Below are 20898 nucleotides of genomic sequence, written 5' to 3' on the forward strand. Positions count from 1 at the left end.
ACCCCGCAAGCTTTTCTCCGTGTGAACAGTCACCACTCATACTTGAAATAAAAGGAATAATTTAATGAAAAAGGGTTTGTAGAATCAGGGACTTAGAGAGAGAACATTCTGGGACAAAGAACGTCTCTCTTATCTGCACTTGTGAAGTGTCTTGTAATCACAAGTATTATATATGTGCTTTGTAATGCAGTAATAATAACAAGGAGAATTTTGAGCACAGTGCCTGAATTAAGTAACTGTCCTGGATCCTGTAAAAATCTTGCCATCGGGCTGCTTTGTGGTAAGGGGAGGGCTACGCGACCTGGGGACCCAGCTCGTGGGCTCCCCTCTGTGTTCCTGGGGGCAGAGGAAGGGGAGGGAGGTTGCCTCGAGCCCACTTTGCTTCTTACTTTTTAGGGGGAAGAAGTCACGAGCTAGGAAAGGACTCGACCCATGGCTGAATGGCTTCAGATAATATTTAGATGCAATGGTCATGCCCAAGTACAGACCACATCCAAGTCAGAGGCAGAAAAGGGCAATGTTCGTGTGTGTTTATGGATGACCTTCTACAAGGCAAAACTCCAGCCCTCAGGACACTTCAGTTTGGGTCTAGACTGAGATGCTATCAACCCAAATCAAGTGTAATTTAAAAAAATAACTATAACAAGAACACTGCAGACAAACTTCTTGTTGGTGAGGTCAAAAGAAAGGGGAGGAGGAAGGCAGCGAAAAGTGTTTCTTAAATAGAGGAGATAAAGATGGCAGGAGATAAAAAGGTCAGACTAGGTGGTCTAAAGGTCCATGCTAACCCTAAACTCAGTGAAAGATACAGAAAAGCAAACACTTGATCTCAGAAGGATTTGCTCATGCAAAGAAAGTCTTGAAAAAAAAAGCAATGCTTGTCTTTCAGAAAAGAACCAGCTATGGAAGTAATGCTTATACCCTGCTGGTAGATAAATGCATGATGAACTGCACAAACGGATACTGCTACTATGGGCCACTTCCCTCTCAATTTTAAACAGCATCATACACTCACGTTCCTCTTCAAAAAGGTGCACTTTCTGCCACATCACACTTGACAGTAATTTCAGAGGTTATAAAAAAATTCTTAAAATGAATAAACAGATCTGAAAAATAAACTACTGATGTGCTATAGGATTTGTAACATTAAGTTGACTTTAAAAAATAGACTAATACATGCAAAGGTCACTAAAATATTTATATTAATGATGGAGCTGAACACTAAGCAGATATTGACTTCTGTTAAGGTGAACCTCAAGATTTATTGGCCTAAGAGGTAAACACTGACTGAGATAAATCCAAGGTCAATATTTACTACCAAGGACAATAAATCTTGATGGCCTATGAAACATAAAATAAATAAATATATATATATGTATACACTTATAGACACAAGTATATCTAGAGATATTTACACAAATTATTTGAAAAAATAATCATCGACATCTTTTTTTAAAAAAATAATTTTCTTATTTATGCTAGAAAGAACAAATGACCAATTATGAACAAGTGCTAGATTGAGCTATTTGCATATGTCAACACCGATGATATCTAGGGGTAACATTACTGCTTCTCCAATTGACTTTCTTTGCCCAGTGAGCTAGGTGAAATGTTTCCAAGGCACAAAGGGAAGTCAGTACCCCTAAGTCTGTTATTGCAAATTGGCTGTCTTATTGCCATCTTTGTTTGAGAACCGATGCTTGTAACTTACGAAATAAGAATTATATACAGCAAACTCGGATGAACAATTGTTGAACCCTAGACTTATCAGCAAGAAAGATTTTAGGTACTGATTATGAGGGAGCCCTTCTAAATTCAGCATGGCTTCATCTAAGGTCAAGTTGCTTTCTACACCAGACGAGCACAGGAAGGCAATACGTGGATATTCTGCAAGTGTTTTAACAAGAGGCACTTCTACTGTAGTTGTGGTCAATTCTGTATGTGCTCAGAACAAAGACTTATCAATCAAACTGAACAAAATAAATAAATAAAAGCATTGGATGACTTTCAGAGTTATAGGCTTTTTCCTTGAACTAGAAAAGCAAATAAATTTAACAGGAGTGCTGACAAAAGTAGACCTTCTTCCTCCAAACAGTATACAAGATCTAAGCCAAAAGGAAACAGATGACTTTGTGTGTTTGTAGGAAGTGATTAGAGAAGATAGAACTTAATTTATTAAGATGGGAGATGGTGATTCTTTTGTTGACTTTTCAGGTCAAGTGTTAAAACCTTCTGCAAATAAGGCAGTAGATACGCTACAACTAAGCCTTAATGGTTCAGGAGACTGGGCCTTTTTGATACTATAGTTTTTTCTTGTTCTTTGAACAATTGTTTTGGAAAGCGAATTGAGAGAAATTTGCAATCCTTCCCTATGCCTCTTGATGGCCTCCCCTTTGTAAAGTGCACCAGTTTGAGCAGATAGAGGCTGCTTTACAAAACACAGACTTACCGTCCCAGGGCAGGACATGGTCTGACATGAAAAGGGACAGCTTCCACAACACTTTTGAATTTTTACCTACGCACCCCATGGATAATAGAAGAGGGTTAAAAAAAAAAAAAAAAGGAAGAAAAAACAGAACAAAGTGCTTTAAAAAATTTCATTCATCTACCAGCCTGACAAGTCTAAGAGAAGAATGCAGCGCTGCATATACATTGCTGCCCACTGAATTTGCAGGAAGGAAGAACAATTAGAACTGCTGGGCAGGAAAAGGCCTGTTAGCACTGCTACCTTTAACTTGATCTTTAATCTCCTTCTATGCCTCCAACTTGTCACCGCAGACATTAATCACCTTACAGGTCTTATAGCTGTCTCGGGCTCATTTATATTATTTGTTTTAATGGTCTCTTTTATGTCGTTGGCTTTCTGTGGTATACAGTTCTGCCCTCGTATCCTGTTTACTGTTTTGTTCTATCAAGTGATGTGGTTTATTTTTACGCAGGTTTCCTAAGGCTACTGTATAGCCACAGGTTTCAGTGACCATATCACAGCTGGCCTCTACAGAGAGTGCTCCGAACCAAACCATGAAATACTGCTCCAAATATTTTAGGAGCCTCTGAAGTCTCATTAACATGAACACTTCATATTTCACTAAATGTTATTAATGTTCTCTGTAATTCAGAGAATGGCAGAATGGTTGCACTCTTTAACAAGATTTATTTCTTAACTTGGAAAGAACAGTGATTCCCAACTATATAAAAATTGGAGCATGGAAGAAGATAATAAACCAGCAAACATAAAAAGAAAATGTTTTTTCTAGTCAGTGTTCTAGATTCAGATGAGATCTAGTGCTAAGTGTTCTCTTGACAGACAGAATCACTGTATAAAACTGATAGCCAAGATTCTCAAAATTAGAAGCTAAGAATCCACATTTGGGTTTTCAAAAGGACTATTAATTTTGGGATAGTGCTGTTCAGGAAAATATAATGACAAACAGAGTTAATTAATAAGCACAACTTTAAAATGCTTTAAAAAGGACTGCTCCCTCCAGGGAGTGGAAGCTGTGTCAGCTGTGTCCAGAACACGTCTACCACCAGCTGCTCTAAAAATTACACAGGTCTTGTTTCTTGCAAACTATTTACCCCATGAGGATGCTCATAAAGGGACTGTAAGGGAATAGTGATAAGAATTACTATATTCAGAATATTTAGAATAGTTAATCACGTTCACTTTGAAATAGAGTCAAAAATTTTCCCTTAGAATTGAAGCTCTTTTGGCTACTGTGAAGAGTCCCCTATGGATTCTCAATGCAATACAATACATATTTTATACAGTGAACTCCATAGGTAATTATTTCACAGCACAGGAAATGATGAGGAAATAACAAGGAAAGTTGGGGGTGAGATTTTAAGAGAGGTAGTGACTCAGTAGAGACTTCCTACCTCTCCACTGAGTCCATTTCCAAACAAATGGAAAAGCACCAACTTCTCTCACTTTGATTATTTTAACTAGAAATAGAGATTTTCAAAGATAATGCCTACTTCACTAGCATTTTGAGGGGAAGCTAGTCTATAGGTAATTTTCATGTAGTTGAAAACTAAATCCATTAGACATCCCCGCAGTCTGAAATCCTTTTCCAGAAAGGCTCAGGAAGGCATAACCTTTCCTGATTTGCAGTAAGGAATGTATTGTGATTGTCTGACCTTATATTAACCAGTTCAGAAAAGACTGAACTAAAACACACTTTGTTCATCATCTTTGATGGCTATAGATTGATGTCACCCCAAGGTAACCTGTGCGGCTATAGATTGTCCATTAGTCTAACCTCAGTAATGCAAGGCTTAAAAACAAATTTTGAAGGGAAGAATAATGAAAGTTATAGAGGTAATTGGAAAATGAGACACACTGCAATATCTGCTTACTCCCTTTATTTGATAACTGATATTCTAGACAAAATAAATCAATCAGTTCTTCAAGGAAGCATGTTCAGTGTTATGAGGTAGACTGATGGTTAAAATGGCAAAGCTGATTAGGAAGAAAAACTATATATATATATAATGTGTTTAAGACAACAATTTAAGATAGACTAGCAACAGTTGATATTGGAAGAACAAGACCAGAGGTAATTCTAGTAAGAATATTTCAATATTTCAATATTTCATTGCTTTTAAGAGAGAAGATGCTATGTTCAGAGGTACTGCACAGAGTATCATAGAAAAAAAAAGGATGCTTTAGATGACTGAAGTAATAAAGCTGGAGTGAAATGCAGTAATCTAACATGAAAGGCCATGCATGTTAAAGTTACGACAATAATTTCTGCTTTAATCTGAATTTATTAAATCACTGGATAACTGTAAGCCACCCTTTTCACCGTTGGCTGGGAAAAAAAGCAAAACCACCCTGTATCAGCATAAACTGGGTCACTTCCAAGTGAGCAAGGGAAGTGTTAATGCCACTGTAAAAAGCACTTCTGTAAATGATCTCCCTTCAATATCGTGCACAATTCTAGTTTACCACGTGCAAAAGAAACAAAGAAAGAAGATTCTTTTGATTCAAAGAGACGTAGGAAAAGGTATTCTGGGATGATAAGCATAATGGAGAGCGTATATTTTATAAAAGAAGATAAGACGAGTCTGAATCATTTACAGCAGTAAGATGAAGTACAATAAAAGACGTCATTGTAGTTTATAAATACATAGAGATGAGAGGTACGGGTAAGGGTGAAGATCAGAGTTGAAAAAGAGTTATTTTAACTAATGGACAACGAGGGCATGAAGAATCAACACATATAAACATTTAGTCTGGAAACGAGACACTGTCTTGCCATGGGAACAGTAGTGTTATGAAGCGGCTTTCCAACAACTGTAGCCCAATAAACTGGGGGAAATAAAAATACCTTCATTTAGGTTATCCAAGGGGTAATATGACTTGGTTTTCTGCACTATCAGATGATTGTACTCAGTGATCCAAGAGAATGCTCTTAGATTGTCCTCCCAAGGACAAGAAGAAAGATGTTTCCTATCAGGGCAATGACGAGTAAAACAAGTGCAGGACAACTGTCAGAGAGGACACACTGATTTCTGACAGACTACTCTTGTAACTGAGACAAAAGAGCTGGAAACCTCATCAGATTTGTTCCTCTCAACTTTAAAAGATGAGAGGCAGTGCCAAACACTCAAAACAATAACGTCTTGCCTTTATAAACAACCTTTAGTATCACTGGATATAAAACAGAGCCTTGGACATCTGCTGAGCATGCCTATTGGATTGGCATCAGTGCTCTCCCCCTGGCTCGCACGGAAGGTTACGGGGTCAGGAATGAGACAAGTTGTTCTTCAAAAACAATCTTCCATTTTGCCACTGGTAGCTTTCAGAATCCACCTCCTATATATCTGAAGCCTGTTTCATTTCGCCTGCTTTAGAAATTTTCCTAGCGTCCTCTAGATTTCCTCTGCAAATCTGAGCCTAGCTGCACGCGCTGTGCTGAGCTACTGAGCACCAGGGATGTGTGAAGTTCAGGCTCTTGGCACAGCCCTGGGTAATACTGTATGTCCTGGTACAGACTGGGAACAGGCTGCCTAGGACTACTGTAAGAACTTCATTATTACAGAGGTGGCTTGGGACTGCTTTCTCACTGCTCCACCCAACATCCTTCTCTAGCCTTTAATTTTTCTGCTAATAAATGCTATTTTTAAACTGTGCGAGCCCTCTCCATATTTTGCACATTCTCAGCAGAGATGCAGACAGCCTCTATCCAGACAAACACGCCGTATGGACAGGGAATGACAGTAACTGAGAAAGTCAATACCAGCGGAACAGCGAGAAAAGAGAAAAGCCTCAGGCCCAGCTATCATCCGAATATCTTCTGAATTTTCCTCCTGTTCTTTCCCCCTTGCCAGCAGACAACACTTGGCAGAGCCCAGCACCGTGCTGGATGAGATGCACAATGCACCAGCGCCATGTGCCACCAAGTGCTTCTCCAGCTTCAGCCCATGGGATGGTTAAACCAAAATACAGTTGTGGATTAACACGGTAACTGGCAAACTGGGCGACTCAGCCAGGTTGAGAGGGAAGGCAGGTGCTTGGGTACTGGAATAAGCAGTGTGAGATCATTAACACCCAGCTGATGGATTAAAAGAAAAGGCAAAGGAAATCTCTGAGGTCCCCCTGTCTCTTCCTTTCACCGGTCTGAAGACAGGACAGAAATATGGGCATGTGTAGGGGAGGGTGAGCTATTTTAACCAAAACATTTCATCCATCCCTAAATATGGTCACAAGATTTTAGATACTTGGCTTAGTCTTAAACAGTAAGATTCTGAATTATCTCCAACTGTGTAGGCTGTAAAAGAAAATGCATAAACCAGCAATCCTGCAAACTCCCTAGAAACGTATTCACTGCCAGTTTTTTTTCTGTAGCTGTTATATTAATCAGTGTCTTAAAAAATTAGTATGCCCTACTATTATGTCTCTTTCAAGCCTAATAAGCAATGTTTTGCAATTAACTTCAACTTGGTCTCCTTATTATCATTATCTATCATCTAGAGCTTTGAGATACACCAACAGAAAATGCCAAAGTTATGGCACCACAGATACGGGTTGCATTTTTTTTTCAATGATCAGCAAACAGCAGTATTTCAGTGGCATCTTGGTTACTCTTAGGATTTCTAACCCAAGTGGAAAATATGTGGAAAGATCAGCTGTTCTCAAAAATATTGCCAGAAAAACACATTCAAGGGATTTTGGCTGAATCGGAACTCAAATCATTTTCCAGAATATGAACCAACTCAAGAGATGAGCCCAGATTTCATGCTTCAGTTTTATATCTTATCAGATATTCACACACGAGTTCATCTCTAAACGCTACATATACACACATGTTCAAAAGTGTGAGCATACACACGCAGAGTGTGACACTGGGGTGTAGTCAATGGATTTTATTGCTGTACTTGTAAATGTATATAGTCTCAGAGAGACATCTCTCCTCATCTGCCATATGAACGTGTTATATATATGGAGTGAGTGGTTCAAGGTATTATCCACATACATTTGGAATAGTCAAATTATTTATAAAAAGGCTCGGTAATATCAGATTTTAATTGACAAATGTTGATAAAAATGGAATTTATATTGCCTCCCTAGACTCACGGGCTATTTTTTTTTCTTCTGAAATTGAACAGCTGCCAGAAGAAAATCAGAAATTATAAAGTGGAAGAGAGATGTAAGGCAGCATGTCAAGGGCTGGGAGAAGTATAGTAGAAAACGACCAGAATGAAATCCAGGTGGATTTATGGGAGGAAGGAAGAGCAGCGTTGCTGTGAACATCACGAGAATGGAGACAGGAAGGGAGACAGAATCCAAGTTGACCAGAAATTATAATCAATAATAGAAATCGGGAACTAAAAATATCCCTTGAGTTAAACCCTGAATTTTCAATAAAAAGAACTGCAATATGCTACCAATCATCAAATCTCCAACAGATGAATCTGCAATAGATGGATTTTGCCAATCAACAGACATAGTAAATGTCGGTGGGTCTTATATCTCATTTGCATTTTAAAAATGCAAACTGTTATAAATTTGCTTTAATATATTGCTTTTAATTATGCTCTGATTTTTCATGTTTCCATGACTGCAAAGCTGGGTGACCCTACTACCAAGAGGCTGAATCACCAAACAAAGACCAAAAAAACATTAACACAAAAGAACAGAAAAAAAAGAACAGAAACTTTCAAAAAATGACATTTAGGAAAATACACTTTTTTTAAAGCTCTACACTTGCAAATCTATGCAATGTACTGCATTAGTATTATACTCCTGCATATTAAATCAACAAAAATAAGAAAAGAAAAAGCAGACTCCAATAACAAGAAGACACTAATTCAATCACATTGGGAATATACTCTATTTTATGTGAGACTTCCAGTAACTACAATAGGCAGCCAAATTTAAACTGGCCCTAGAATTTTTAAAAACTGACTTTCTGATTGAGTTAGTTTTATGAGAGAGCTATCTAAGAGCACAATTTAATTCTCTTCTACCAATATTTTCTGTCGTTTTGCTCACAGTCCAGAGCTCCTTCATCTAATGTTGCTTTGCAGTCAATTTAATATTGATTAATCCTCCTGCTTGTAGTAGCTCCCACTGATGTCCACTGAGCTCTGCAGGACTGTAAGGGCTTGTTTGCACAGATCTACTTTCAGGATCAGATACTCACTTTGCAATTTTATTAATCAATCACAGTAACAAAGGATATTCAAAAAAAAGTGCTAAACATAGCTAATGGTTCCCTACCCTTCTTAATAAAAAGCCCAAAGCACAACAGGCAAAGAGCACTTTTTAAGAGTCAACTATTGTTAATATAAATGTACTTCACAAAGCTTTCCATCATCTGCTTCTCAGTTATCAAGCCACTGCCATCCAGCCTTTTTCCCGGTCTCTTGCACGGCTTCCTATCAAGCTGCAGATCAGATCTCACAGCCAAGGTTCTCCTTTCTCCTGAGACCTAACACAGTTATATGTCATTAATAAGTATTGATTTACATCCCCAAGGATCTTCCACTTCTGTCTTAATCTCTCATCTGATCCATTTGCAGCATTTAAGTGAGGACTAGATATGCTTTCGAGGGACTGTTCAAGTTCAACAGTGCTTAAAAGAACTCAGGCCATAGCAGCTCCAAGTGGAGTTGGCAATTTATCTTGAATCTAATAACTGTAACAAAATCCATATTACTGCCTGCTAACTCTAGTTCTGCTGCTTTTCTTTGGTAGGAGGACCAACGCATCCAGCTCCTGCCCAAGTGGTACCACTAAGCCCCGTTTTGCCCTGGGTAGAGTGCTCACATGATGAGATGGTGAAATGGGTGTCTCATCAACGAACATTGTGTTTCTTGCCCAAAGGGTTGCAATTCTCTCTCTTACTTCACATTCCACACATTTTCACATGTGTAAAGAGAAAGCAGCTGTGCCATATTTTTAGCTTAACTAGTTGAATTCGGAAGGAAAGCAAAGTATTATTTTGCACTCTTGAGCATACTAATGATGCCTTTCCAACCTCATCACCATTCCCATCAAAACTAACATGTTAATTTACATTCTTCATATAGTACCAATTAGGAGCACAGCAGCACGATACCCTCTATGAGAAGCTATCTCACTATAAGAGACAAAAACATAATGTTCTGATCCTGACCTCATAATGACATACATAATGAATTACTCCAAATACTGTTTATAAGAAGACTAAAACATGTTCCTTACATATGCTTTAAAGAACATGTAACTAAAAAGGATGCTAAATAATTTTACTTTGAGATGGTGCCAGTGATGTAGAGTTGATTTTAAAAGGCACTAGAGTAAGTTTTATGCAAGGCAATTCTGCATTACACTGACTAAATAACCCTTCAATACTGCAAAGCGTGTATGATTTCCATTTGTAAAAAGTGATGGAAGAAACAGTACTATGTTCAATACTGTTTTCACAATACTGTTCTCCTTCAGCTATACCTGTAACTGAAGTACATCTTATCTAATTGAAAGCACAGATATGTCAACAAAAACATTAAGTAAATTACACACATCATTTCTAATTATGAATGACAAAAAAAGGGGCACAATATCAATTTACCAATTTTCCATACTAAATAACAGCCTGAATTTCATGAAATATCTTGTATAGTCCCATTATCTAGAACTTTCAGCAGTATTTGGATAAGAAATAAAAGATGCACTGCCTAGATGTACGTTTCTTCTTCAGCTCTAATGGAGGCCACCCAGTGGCCAGGTACAGCAGTAGAAACACGTTCTCACCTACAGGTCTTTATACAAGAATCTGTGAAAATCTGTAGAAAAATGGTTGCTGTGCATTACTGCTTTAGCTCTGACTTTCTCTTTCAGGCTACCAGGCAGCAGCTGTGCAGCTGCTGTTGGAGGTATGTTCTGCTTCAGAGCAGCACACACACTGCCGATGCTGTAAATATGAGATTTGAAGTAGCATTTGCATCATCTGGAGCTGCTCTTTTCCCAGCCTTTTCTCTCTCACAATGCGGCACTTCCACAGAAAGATTTACATCCATATAGCCTTCTGAGGAGTTTTAAAATAAATACATATTTTGACAACTTTAAGCTCAGCCAGCTTGAAAATTCATCTAAAGTGCTTGTAAGATGTACTGTGGGTGCATAATATATCATGTGGGGTTAGCTGAGATAAAGGTTTAATAGCACACTTAAGAAATACCGTAAGATGGGTGCAGAGTAAAATATATATTACTCACCTATAATCTCACTTACGTATGTGTAAATAATATGAAAAGAGACTGAGATATGTAGTGTAATTCCAGTGTAAAACAAGTCTGAGATCAGTCCCAACACCACTGAGAGTTTTTCAATCACAAAACATACTGCTACAAAGATCTTTAAAGTCGGTTGCAGTACACTGCACTAATCAACAGGCAGAAGAGCTAAGACAAACTGTAATAAGTCAGTGTCTATGAGAGATAACACTTTTCTTCTGATAGTTTATTTCTTTATACAAAACTCTGGCTTGTTAAAGCCGACTTCTGTTTACTCACTGAAATATACGGCTTCATTTTTTTTTCACACACAATAAAAATTTCAAGTAATTTGTATACTTACGGAAATCTAAATTTTCGCCTCAGGGGTTAGGGTTTGGAAGTGTGTTTTTACTGCTTACTTATTTTCTTTGTTACTTTATACTTCTCCTTTCCAATAACCTTGAACACAGTGACCCCAGGTGGCAGATACAACGATGGCTGCTTACAGAAGCTGAGCCAAACCTTCACGTTTCATCGAGAGGCTGAGAAGTCCCTATGCCCTAAACCAAAAGTCCCCGTCATCAGTGCAGGACAGCTCAGTCCCTGCTATGGAACTGGGGAGGGTTCACTCCAAGCAGGTCAATAAAAGTCCTCAGGGGACAGAGCAATAGCTCCTGCTAAGGTTTTTGGTTCAGAACCACAGTTCCCCGTTCGTGTAGCAAGGTTTCTCTAACAATGCAGCCCTCAGCTTTGCTTGAACACTGGAAGAAGTCCAGCAGCACCAACCTCCATGTGGGCTAATTCACGCTGCTGAGAGGCCAGGTAAATTACCCTGCACAAATCCTCACGCTGTTGCAGCCAGGCAGTTTGCTTTGCCCAAACTTGATCGTTTAGGTAGTTTGGTACTACTAGCTTGCCCTGTAGACATGTATGAAGTTGCTTACAAAAGTGAGGCATAGATCCAGATCCAACAAAAAACACTAAGTAGTCTCCAGCTCCTTTTTTATTATTTATTTTAATAGGACTTGTGCTTCTTAGCACCTTTCTGCAAGCCTCAGCTACTCTACTTCACTGTTCCAACTGCCTGTACAGCTCACTGGTTTTTCTCATTATACTGCCTGGAAAAAACTTCAGCTGCGTGAAGTTTGCATTCCGTGACCCGTAACAGCTTAATGTAAAACAGCACAAATAAAGCATTACCAGCGCAAAATGGTGAATTAACAGTAGCCAGGCACACACACAGTAGCTCTTCCATCTTTACAAACCTGTTTTATTTCACAGGTACAATGGACTCGTGAGCCATCTCCTCTGTCCTGGTGCAAGGCTCCAGCCACAAGAACAGCCATTGCGGCTGCAAGGCTCTGCTCAGAGGCTTCACTCCACGAGAGAAAAGGGTGCCTGAGAGTTGATGTAAACAAATTAATTTAAGTGCAAGGGGAGACTTTTCAAGCTGCTCACCAAAAAAAGAGCTGCCCAACAATATTTATTAGATGGTACTTTAATTTGTATCAATTAGCCACCAAATTCATGTACAACATTAATTAACCTCACGTGTGTGATTTTCAGTCTTGAGCCAAAAGAGCTCTGGGAGGGATGAAGCATAGGACATGCTAATGCCTTTCCAGCTAGATTGCTCACCATCTGCTGAAGAGTCCCCTAATGGAGATGGAACTATCCTGCCACTGCCAGAGGGTGTCACCACGGCACTAGGACTAAGCAACCAAACAAATAAAACCGATAAATAAGAAATGTGGAGAAGCCTACCAGAAATCAGCTCTACACAAACTCTGCATGAATTTTGCCTCACTTCACCCATGGGCATGAAGAATACAGTTAATATGGAGTCTAAAACCAATAAAACTCTGTATTTTCTTTTTCTCACTGCATCTCTTACACTCTAACCTGATTTATAACACTAAGTATTGGAAGGAAGGAAGAAAGAACCTACCTATTAGAGCTATTTGCAGAATCTCCATTGTTCCCACACAATTTAACCTTGTTTTCCAAGAAAGCATCCTTTGAAAATGAAACTATTCTAAATGCAGATCGCTCACATTCACAGTAAGTGTATTTGTTGGGCAATTCTTTTAATAGGAAGCTACTGAAAAAAAAATAAAAAATTCTGGCATAACGATATATAGCCTAGGTAATTAAAAATAATCTACATAGAACATATGCAAGTGAAGATCAGATTTCAAGTGCTGAATTTGTCTAGAATTCTAAACCAGAAAACGGACAAAGTCCCAAACAGCACAGTAAATGAAAATACTTAGAAGTTAGCAAAAAGAACACACGACATAAGGAAGACCCTAAGGTGCACTGAATTAGTATGCTTATTGTCTTTCTAGTCTAAATGCAATTTATGTATTACCAAAAAATGCTAGGAGTCACACAACCATGAGTCTATATTAATATGCTGTAGCATGGCCAAGAAAACTTCAGAGATGTCAAAATCTACGAAGAGCTCAATTAGGATGTGCACGGAAGGCATCAGACGTTAAAAAGGGTTGTTTTATAGCCCCTGCTCCAAGATGACTCAGTAGCAGTGAGTGGACTGAGTTTGACAAGGAGAGCATGAAGTCCAAAAGATGCCACAACAACTTGCCTAAGCCACTGAGCAGCTTTATTTCAGCAATATTTTTGTACCAGAAGTCGGGTAAACTGACTGACATTGCTGAGGATGGTTTTGATAGTGCTGCAAAGCTCTTGTCCACCTGTCAAGGAATCAAATTGTATGTTCCAATAATAGAATAATTATTTTGTATTCTTGGAAAGAAGTTCCAGTCAAAGCACAGGGTTTAATAAATAAGAAAGAAAACATGACACATGACATACCATTAAGGAACAGCAACTAAACTTGGATGAAACGCAGCTTATGCCAAATCACTATTTTAAACCACTTTTCTAAAAGCAAAGAAAAATCTGCATTGATGTTGTAACCATGCTGATGAAAGCAGCTGTAAAAGGAACACAGGTCAACTGTGGTGATGAAACTATCGGGACTTGGAACCATGGCACGGCTACAATATTTTAATATAGCAAATCCAGTCTATCATGGTGAAGGTTCAGTTAGCTGTTCTGGGAATTATCAGAATGCCAAAAGGCCAAGGTCTGTTTCTGGATATTAAAAAGTAATTCCCATTTGCCTCACGGTATCATGATGTGTCTCTGTGAGGAAAGGGCTTGGACTAGAGTTTATCTATTGGACAATGAACAGAGGAAAAATGAGTGAGTATTTCAAACGTAGCAGCAAAGTCTTCTTGCTAATCTTTTAAACACAAAATAAATAAGATAAAATTAAATTCAGAAAATATGTAAATATATTGCTTTGTTTCTCATTTCTCCCAATCTTTTTAATCTTTAGACAGCTGACTTTTCATGATAAATAGATCTCACAGAATATCAGAAATACAAAAGAAAAAAAAATGTGGAAACCTAAGCTGGAATTTGGCTTAATGACAGCAAACTCGGTCTTTCATTGCAAATTCAAAGAGTGATATCTAGAGGTCTAGCCTTTACATGGGCCTTGTAGTAACTCTAAATACAAAATAGATTATCAGGACAGTGAAGTGCTTTCCCATTAACGTGAGTTAAAGCTCCACACTGCACAGTTCATTCTTCTTACCTCAATTACTGCATCTGAAAAATCATTCTATTTGTCAGCCTTTATTCTAGGATATTCATTCACATTAGCAAAGAACTTCCAAATCCTCTGGGATCATGATACAAATCCACTTTTCTCAGGCTGTTTTAGCCACAGACAGAAGAGTGAACTGAACCTGATTCTGCAAACAGTGATGATAACTGCCAATATTCTAGTTAATTCCCAATCTTTTAGTTACCCAAATGGTGAAGGATTACGACATAAAAGCACAGGGCACAAGAAGGTAGGTTATATGCGGTCAGTGAAATAATTTTCGCAAGAAGCCATCACCCTGCACTGCTCATAAATACTATCACTTAGAAGTGAGCTTGGGCAGACGTGGCTCTTTGGGCAAGAATACACAATGTTCAGTATTGAGACACCAGTTTCCTCGTCTGGTCACATAAGCACTTTGGACAAAGCAGAAGGCTCAGTGGTACCACTGGTGGATGCTCCACCTTCCCTGTTAGCAGTGAGATCAACCATGATGTGCAGTATGAAGAGACGACTGATTAATAGGTGCTAAGGCAGCCACAGCCTTCCTGATGCTATCTACCACAGACTACAGAATTTCAGAGGCTCCTGAATAATATCCAATCATTTGTAATTGAACTAAAACAATAGTTTAGAAAGACACCCAACATGTGCCTATTTCAGGCATCCAAAAATCAGTCAGGCCCCAAGCTTGGCTTTCAGGCATACCAAAGTCATATTTTCAAGTGTTTTGTTCACAAGAGATGAGTGCTGACTCTTCATTAACTGAAATAAATTTTCATGTCATCACATTTTGCCATCTCTGAAAAAAAACAGAATATAATGGAGCACTTCAGAAAGTTCTTTAAGAACTAGCAGCAGTGGAGAGCCAAGCTTGATCTGAAGACTTCATGCAATGGAAAATCTGCCACATGCCGAGCTAATTTAAATTATGGATCTGTTCCCTGCTTATTCAAAAAAGCAAAAACTCAACTTTTCCAGTCTGAATGTGCCCAACTTCAGCCACCAGCTTTTGGATCTCACAAACCTCTGTCTATTAAAGAGACCTTTGCCGTCACCCACCTTTCCCTTCTAGACCATGATCAAGTCACCTTTCATTCTGCTTTATTAAACTAAACACGCTCTGCACTTAAGAACTGCAAAGAGTGCCTTAAAACAGCATCTGATGCCATTTTCTGGATATGTACTACTGTTTTCTATTTAATGCACTACATGGCGGACTGCATTATATGCTTCTAGTGCAAATTTTCTGTCCACAAGCAGGTCTCCATATTGCTTATAAAAACTGAATAAATGTAAAAGAAGTCAGAGCTTTGTGCTTTCTTTAATTTCAGGACACAAAAGGCAATTAGAAAACTAAATTTATTTTTACGGCCTTCTTTTAAAAGAATAGCAGGAAGAGAGAAAAGGAATATGATGGTGCCAAAGGGTTAACGCATTCAGTTTGGGCCAGTCTCAATATCTGAATTAAGCAGCTGACAGTGCATGGTGTGTCAGTCTCTTACAGCTGTTCCAGTTGATTCAAAGACCATCTTTGTTTCTTGAAATCTTAGCAACTGTTACTTTTTTCCGAAGACAATGATAGACCAGCTGTTACCTCACAAGATGCAATGTACTTCAGGTCAAAATCTTTAGTAAGAAACTTGTAAAACAAGAACTAAATCATTGTTTGGGTTTGTCAGACTTCTCTTCATTAGAACAGAGTTAGGAGTCTAACAATCAAGTAAGTTCCACTTGGTATTTCCATTAAGTGCACTGGAATGACAGAGAAATTTCATCTGTTTGCTAAGCTGAATCTTCTGTTTCTAAAAGAAAAAAAAAACTAAACGCCTTAGTGTTACAGATTATTTTTTGTTCTAAGGTCGGTTTCTGTCTCTCTATTCAAACAGTGTTACTCAGCAGATGTCATCTTCTAGTGGAAATGAACAGGTCAAAACATTCACAATATAAAACGGGGATTTTCAAGAGAACCTTCTAAGAGTTGATAGTTCACTTCCCACTGTATATCAATCAATGTGAATATCTAGTTCCTTTACGCTCTTTGAACATCCCCTTCTAAATGCATAACTAAGCAACTTAATCATACAGTTGATCCTCCGGTACCGGTGCCGGTAATACTCCCACTTGAAGAAAGGTAGGCTTTCAAAGCTGTGGAAGGTTGCAAAATCAGTCACCTAATGAAGACTTATTAGAGTAGGAGTAACTGCTGACAGGTTACCTACAACCTTTCTGAAAAAAAGAAAAAAAGAAAAAAAAAGAAAAAAAAAGAAAAAAAAAAGAAAGAAGAAAAGGAAGCATCGCTTTAAAGAGCTTTAGTTGAAATAAACCATTGTTCTTCCATACACAGAGACAAATTACTGCTCCCAACAAGCTTCCAGCTGCTCTGATGCGAAGGATAAAGACTTGCTGAGAAGAGTGGATGTTTTTTTATTCAACCTTTGTGTTTAATTCTGGAAAGCCTTAGCATTGAGTAATGCATTTTCAGAACGACTGCCAGCTAATTGTTGTGTAAAGAAGCCCGCAAAGGCACAGTCACATATACTGCAGTGGTAGAAAGATTTTACAAGGCCTGTTAAATTCGGCAGTCTTAATTTTTCTGTTTTACTTATACAGATACAGGTTTTTTTCATAAGCATGCATGAATACTATTCGTCTTGGGCCGTTTTTTCTAGGTTTAAAAGGATTTAGGTAAATTACTTCTCTGCTTTAAATCTGTTTTTTTGGAATTGGTGACATACTGCCCATATGTAAACCACTACTCTATGCAGAATTAAAAATAACTGCCATTAGGAATGGCGCCACTAGTATTTGTGATGAAGAATATAAACTGTCTAACAAAACACTGAGGGTGAATCACAACCTCTAAAAAGCTATGAACTGACAGTATTTGTTTCTAAAGATAAAAATATCCATAAATACCAAATGTGTGTGCTTTTAGTTATGTTTAAGAGAATAACCTATCTACCAGGCCAAAAACTGACATCACGAAAATGATTCTGTAGTACAAAATCTGAATGCTGTCACGCTGCTGTAGAGGGATTGATAGTAAAGCAGATACAATCTCCTGATGACTGCTGAGAGCAGAACTTTGCATAACTAATTTAAAGAGTGCTGCCTGCAGGCACCACAATGGTAATTAAAGACAATAATTCTTGGGTAAATGAGATGGATGCACTGGAAAATAAAGTCAGTGTTAAATTCACAGCTAATCCTTGAATGGAGAATTGGATCATTTATTTTCCAAGTGGCTGGGCAATTCTACCTGGTTTCATTTCCATCACTACTGCCAGATGACTCTTGTCTCCAAAACCCATAACTTCTCCTAGTTTAAGTAGTATTCCTCATTGGCAAGCTCCAATTCAGCAAGACTGAATCTGCTTCAATTTAAATACATGAATAGTTCCTTTGACATCCACGGCAAGTCAATGAACAATCACATTTACAGTTAAGCACGCTCTTTTGAAAAGCGTGCTGAATCAAGGCCATAAACAAGGCATAAAAGACACAAAGGAAGGCTGGATTGCCAGACAGTTTACCTGGAAAATACCTTGGTGTTATCCAAAGAAGGAAACCTTTTGTTTAGTACGCTTTGGTTCATTTGAGAGATCCGCTTCCTCTTCGTGGTTGTTTACAAGCAGAATTCAAAAAACAAGCTAATCATCAAATACGACTGAACATCAAAAAAATCTCTCACAGAGTTTGTGCACCAGTCTGTTCACTACCAAACCTGTTGCACATACATATGATTTGTATATACACATCCTCTCTGTCCCCAGGTTATCACGGTCTGCTAACCATCTCCTGTAGTTCCAGCACAGACGGGACGTTCACGCCTCTACAAACCTTCACAGCATGCAGCCCATCCCTTGTGCACCCCGCACAGAGTGCATTAGGATGATGCAGTCATCCTCTCCCTGTTGCTACTTTCAAAAAGGAGGGGGAGGAAACCCCTCCAACAGTTTGGTCACATAAAAAAAAATGAATGTCACACAAGGAAGCCATGTTATTGACTCAAAAAAGCCCTCTGCACCCAGCTCTGCCCCGCTGTGCTGTGCAATTTCTCTCACATCTCTTATTCTTTCCATCTCTCACCTTCTGAGTGGCTTACCTCTTTACATTTTGAGCATTCTTGGCAAGGAACAATTGCTCATTATAGAGGTATTCACACCACCTATTTCAATCATCTGATTTTGTCCAATGACTACTAAAGGACCTCAAGGTGCGGTTTTTCCATCCCTTAATTTGATCTCAGTTGCTGCTGCTGCCAAAAGGGAGGTCCTGCCCTGCACTCTTCCCCCAGCTGCGCGTTTCCACTGCCTCCCTTAGGCAAACTGAAGGATTTCTGCAGCCAGGTAGAGGGTGGAAGGAACTGATCTGACTTGAAAACTATCCCTACAAGGGGAGGGTGGGGACACCACTCTTCAGAGAGCTGCGCTGGCTACCTGTGGCTGCTCAAGTGCTAATACCAGAACAAGAACAGCAAAAGCAATGTGTAGCCAAGTCTTGCACTAACTGTGTTACTTCCACCTTTTGTAGCAGCTCAGAGTTGGTTTGGGTTAAATCAATTGTGAAACCATAGCCTGAGGCTCCCAGCTTAGGTGTTTTTGAGCAGTAGCCAACTTAGATGCCCACAGCAGGCAGAGTAAATATCCTCCCTAAACATCCACATGGTTTTAGCACAATGTGGACTCCTGGAGCTATAGAAATAATAAAGCAGTTTCATGGGAATGGAAGTTTTCTTGCACTGTTCTGCACACTGTGTGCAATATATGAAGCACAGGCAGAAGCTAGATCTGTGGTTGTTTTTTAACAAAGGAGTTAAGTTACAAATGCAATGAAAATACAGGATGTGTAATGAATATGTCATAGCTGTGGCATCCTGTTTCTAAAATATCTTGCTCCTGAATGGTGCCGTCTTAGGTTTCTTCCACATATATGAAACTTTCCAGCTGGCCTGCAGCCAGTGCTTTAATAAAACATGGTATTATGCAGAAGTGAACAAAGCTTATAGTAATAATAATGTCCTTGAAATTAACTAATCACCAGAAGTTTCAAAAATATTTTAATGTGAGATCAACAGGACAACAACTAAAATTCACCTGTCAGCTAAGGGAAACCACTTTTCACAAATTTAGATTATGCCTACACTGAAAAAGTACCCAAGTCATTAACGATCTGGATGACAGAATAGGTTGTGTTTTCTGAATTTGAAGACCATACCTAGCTAAAAAGCAGCTACAAGCAGTTAGAAACAAAATAAGGATGTAAAATGACTATAACTTGAAGAAATGGACCGAGAAAATCGATTAACTTTCAATAAAGACACAACTGCTAAGCATTATGTTTGGGTAGAAATAACCCAAATAGTCCAAACACATGGTGAAGACTCACTGCCAAGGTAGCATTTACGCAGAAAGGATCCAATGATTCCAAGGATCACATGCTAAATGGAAGTCAACAATCTCCTGTTGCTGTGAAAAATACAAAGAAACAAGAAAGATGTGGACCAACTGAAGAAAGTTGAGGGGAACAAAAATGGTCAGTGGTCTGAGGTACCTGGTCTGCCAAGAAAGATGGGGAGAATGAGATTCAATACAGAAAACAAAAGATGTGAGAAGAAACAATAACCCTTCAAATACATTTTAAAATGAGGAAAAATTAGATATAAACAAGGAATACACGAACGTCTCCTACTACTGAGGATCCAGGCATGACAAAAACAGAGCTAAGAGACTTCTCCCATCCAAACACAGGACATACTAAATTACGTTCAAAGAAATTGCCCAACCAGTCTTAACAATCATAGGCTCACTCTACAATCTAAGTGTCCTTACCACTAGAAATTATTACCACATGTCTAGTTTACATCCATCTTGTACAATTTAAGCCTAAATTCTGATGTTTTGTCTTCAGAAGACACAGACACATTACTCATTTCCACTTTGAGGCCGCCCTTAATACATTTTAAGAAGTTACTGTATCTCGGTGCTGAGGAAATCTTAATTTGGACCTTAGTGTCCTTCAAATAGTGTATGTTTATGCCCAGTATCTCCCTATAGGAGCCAACTTTGGCACCAATCATGGCTTACAGAACTGCCTGAATTGGAGACAACATCATTAAAAAATTTGTAAGAAGGTAGTAGAACATCTTTCTGAAACGCTAACAGCAAGATAATGGTATCTACAATACCTGTGTCCAATTCTATCCGTAGTATCACAGTAGTGTCTGCCCACCACAATGTTTGAAAGGATGCTGGGAAAAAGGTAAGAATTTTTACTTTGAGAAAACTCTTGATTGACTTGCATGCCAAATAGAAGTGCCAATTTTCATGTTATGTGTTGGCTCTGATGAGCATAGAAAATTTAAAAAAAATGCCCTTTATCCTCACATCTTTGCCATGCAGGCAACACACAAGCAATGAAACACTGTGTGTTGCTTTAGTAAATACAGCCATTTTGTCTATCACTTAGTTTACTTGTTGCTTTTCTGTGCCTTTATAAGAGCTTGATATTTTAGCAAAAGCATTAAATAAATTTTCCTAACTTTTGTTTCC

General features: G+C 38.5%; 1 protein-coding gene across 5 annotated transcripts in view; it reads right to left on the minus strand.

Annotated features, from left to right (window-relative positions):
- Positions 1–20898, minus strand: part of PRKAR1B (protein kinase cAMP-dependent type I regulatory subunit beta) — a 101615-nt gene that overhangs the window by 55918 nt on the left and 24799 nt on the right. The gene's annotated exons all lie outside the window — the stretch shown is intronic.

Source organism: Anser brachyrhynchus, assembly GCF_964034855.1.
Source record: "Anser brachyrhynchus genome assembly, chromosome: 15".
Classification (NCBI taxonomy): domain Eukaryota; kingdom Metazoa; phylum Chordata; class Aves; order Anseriformes; family Anatidae; genus Anser; species Anser brachyrhynchus.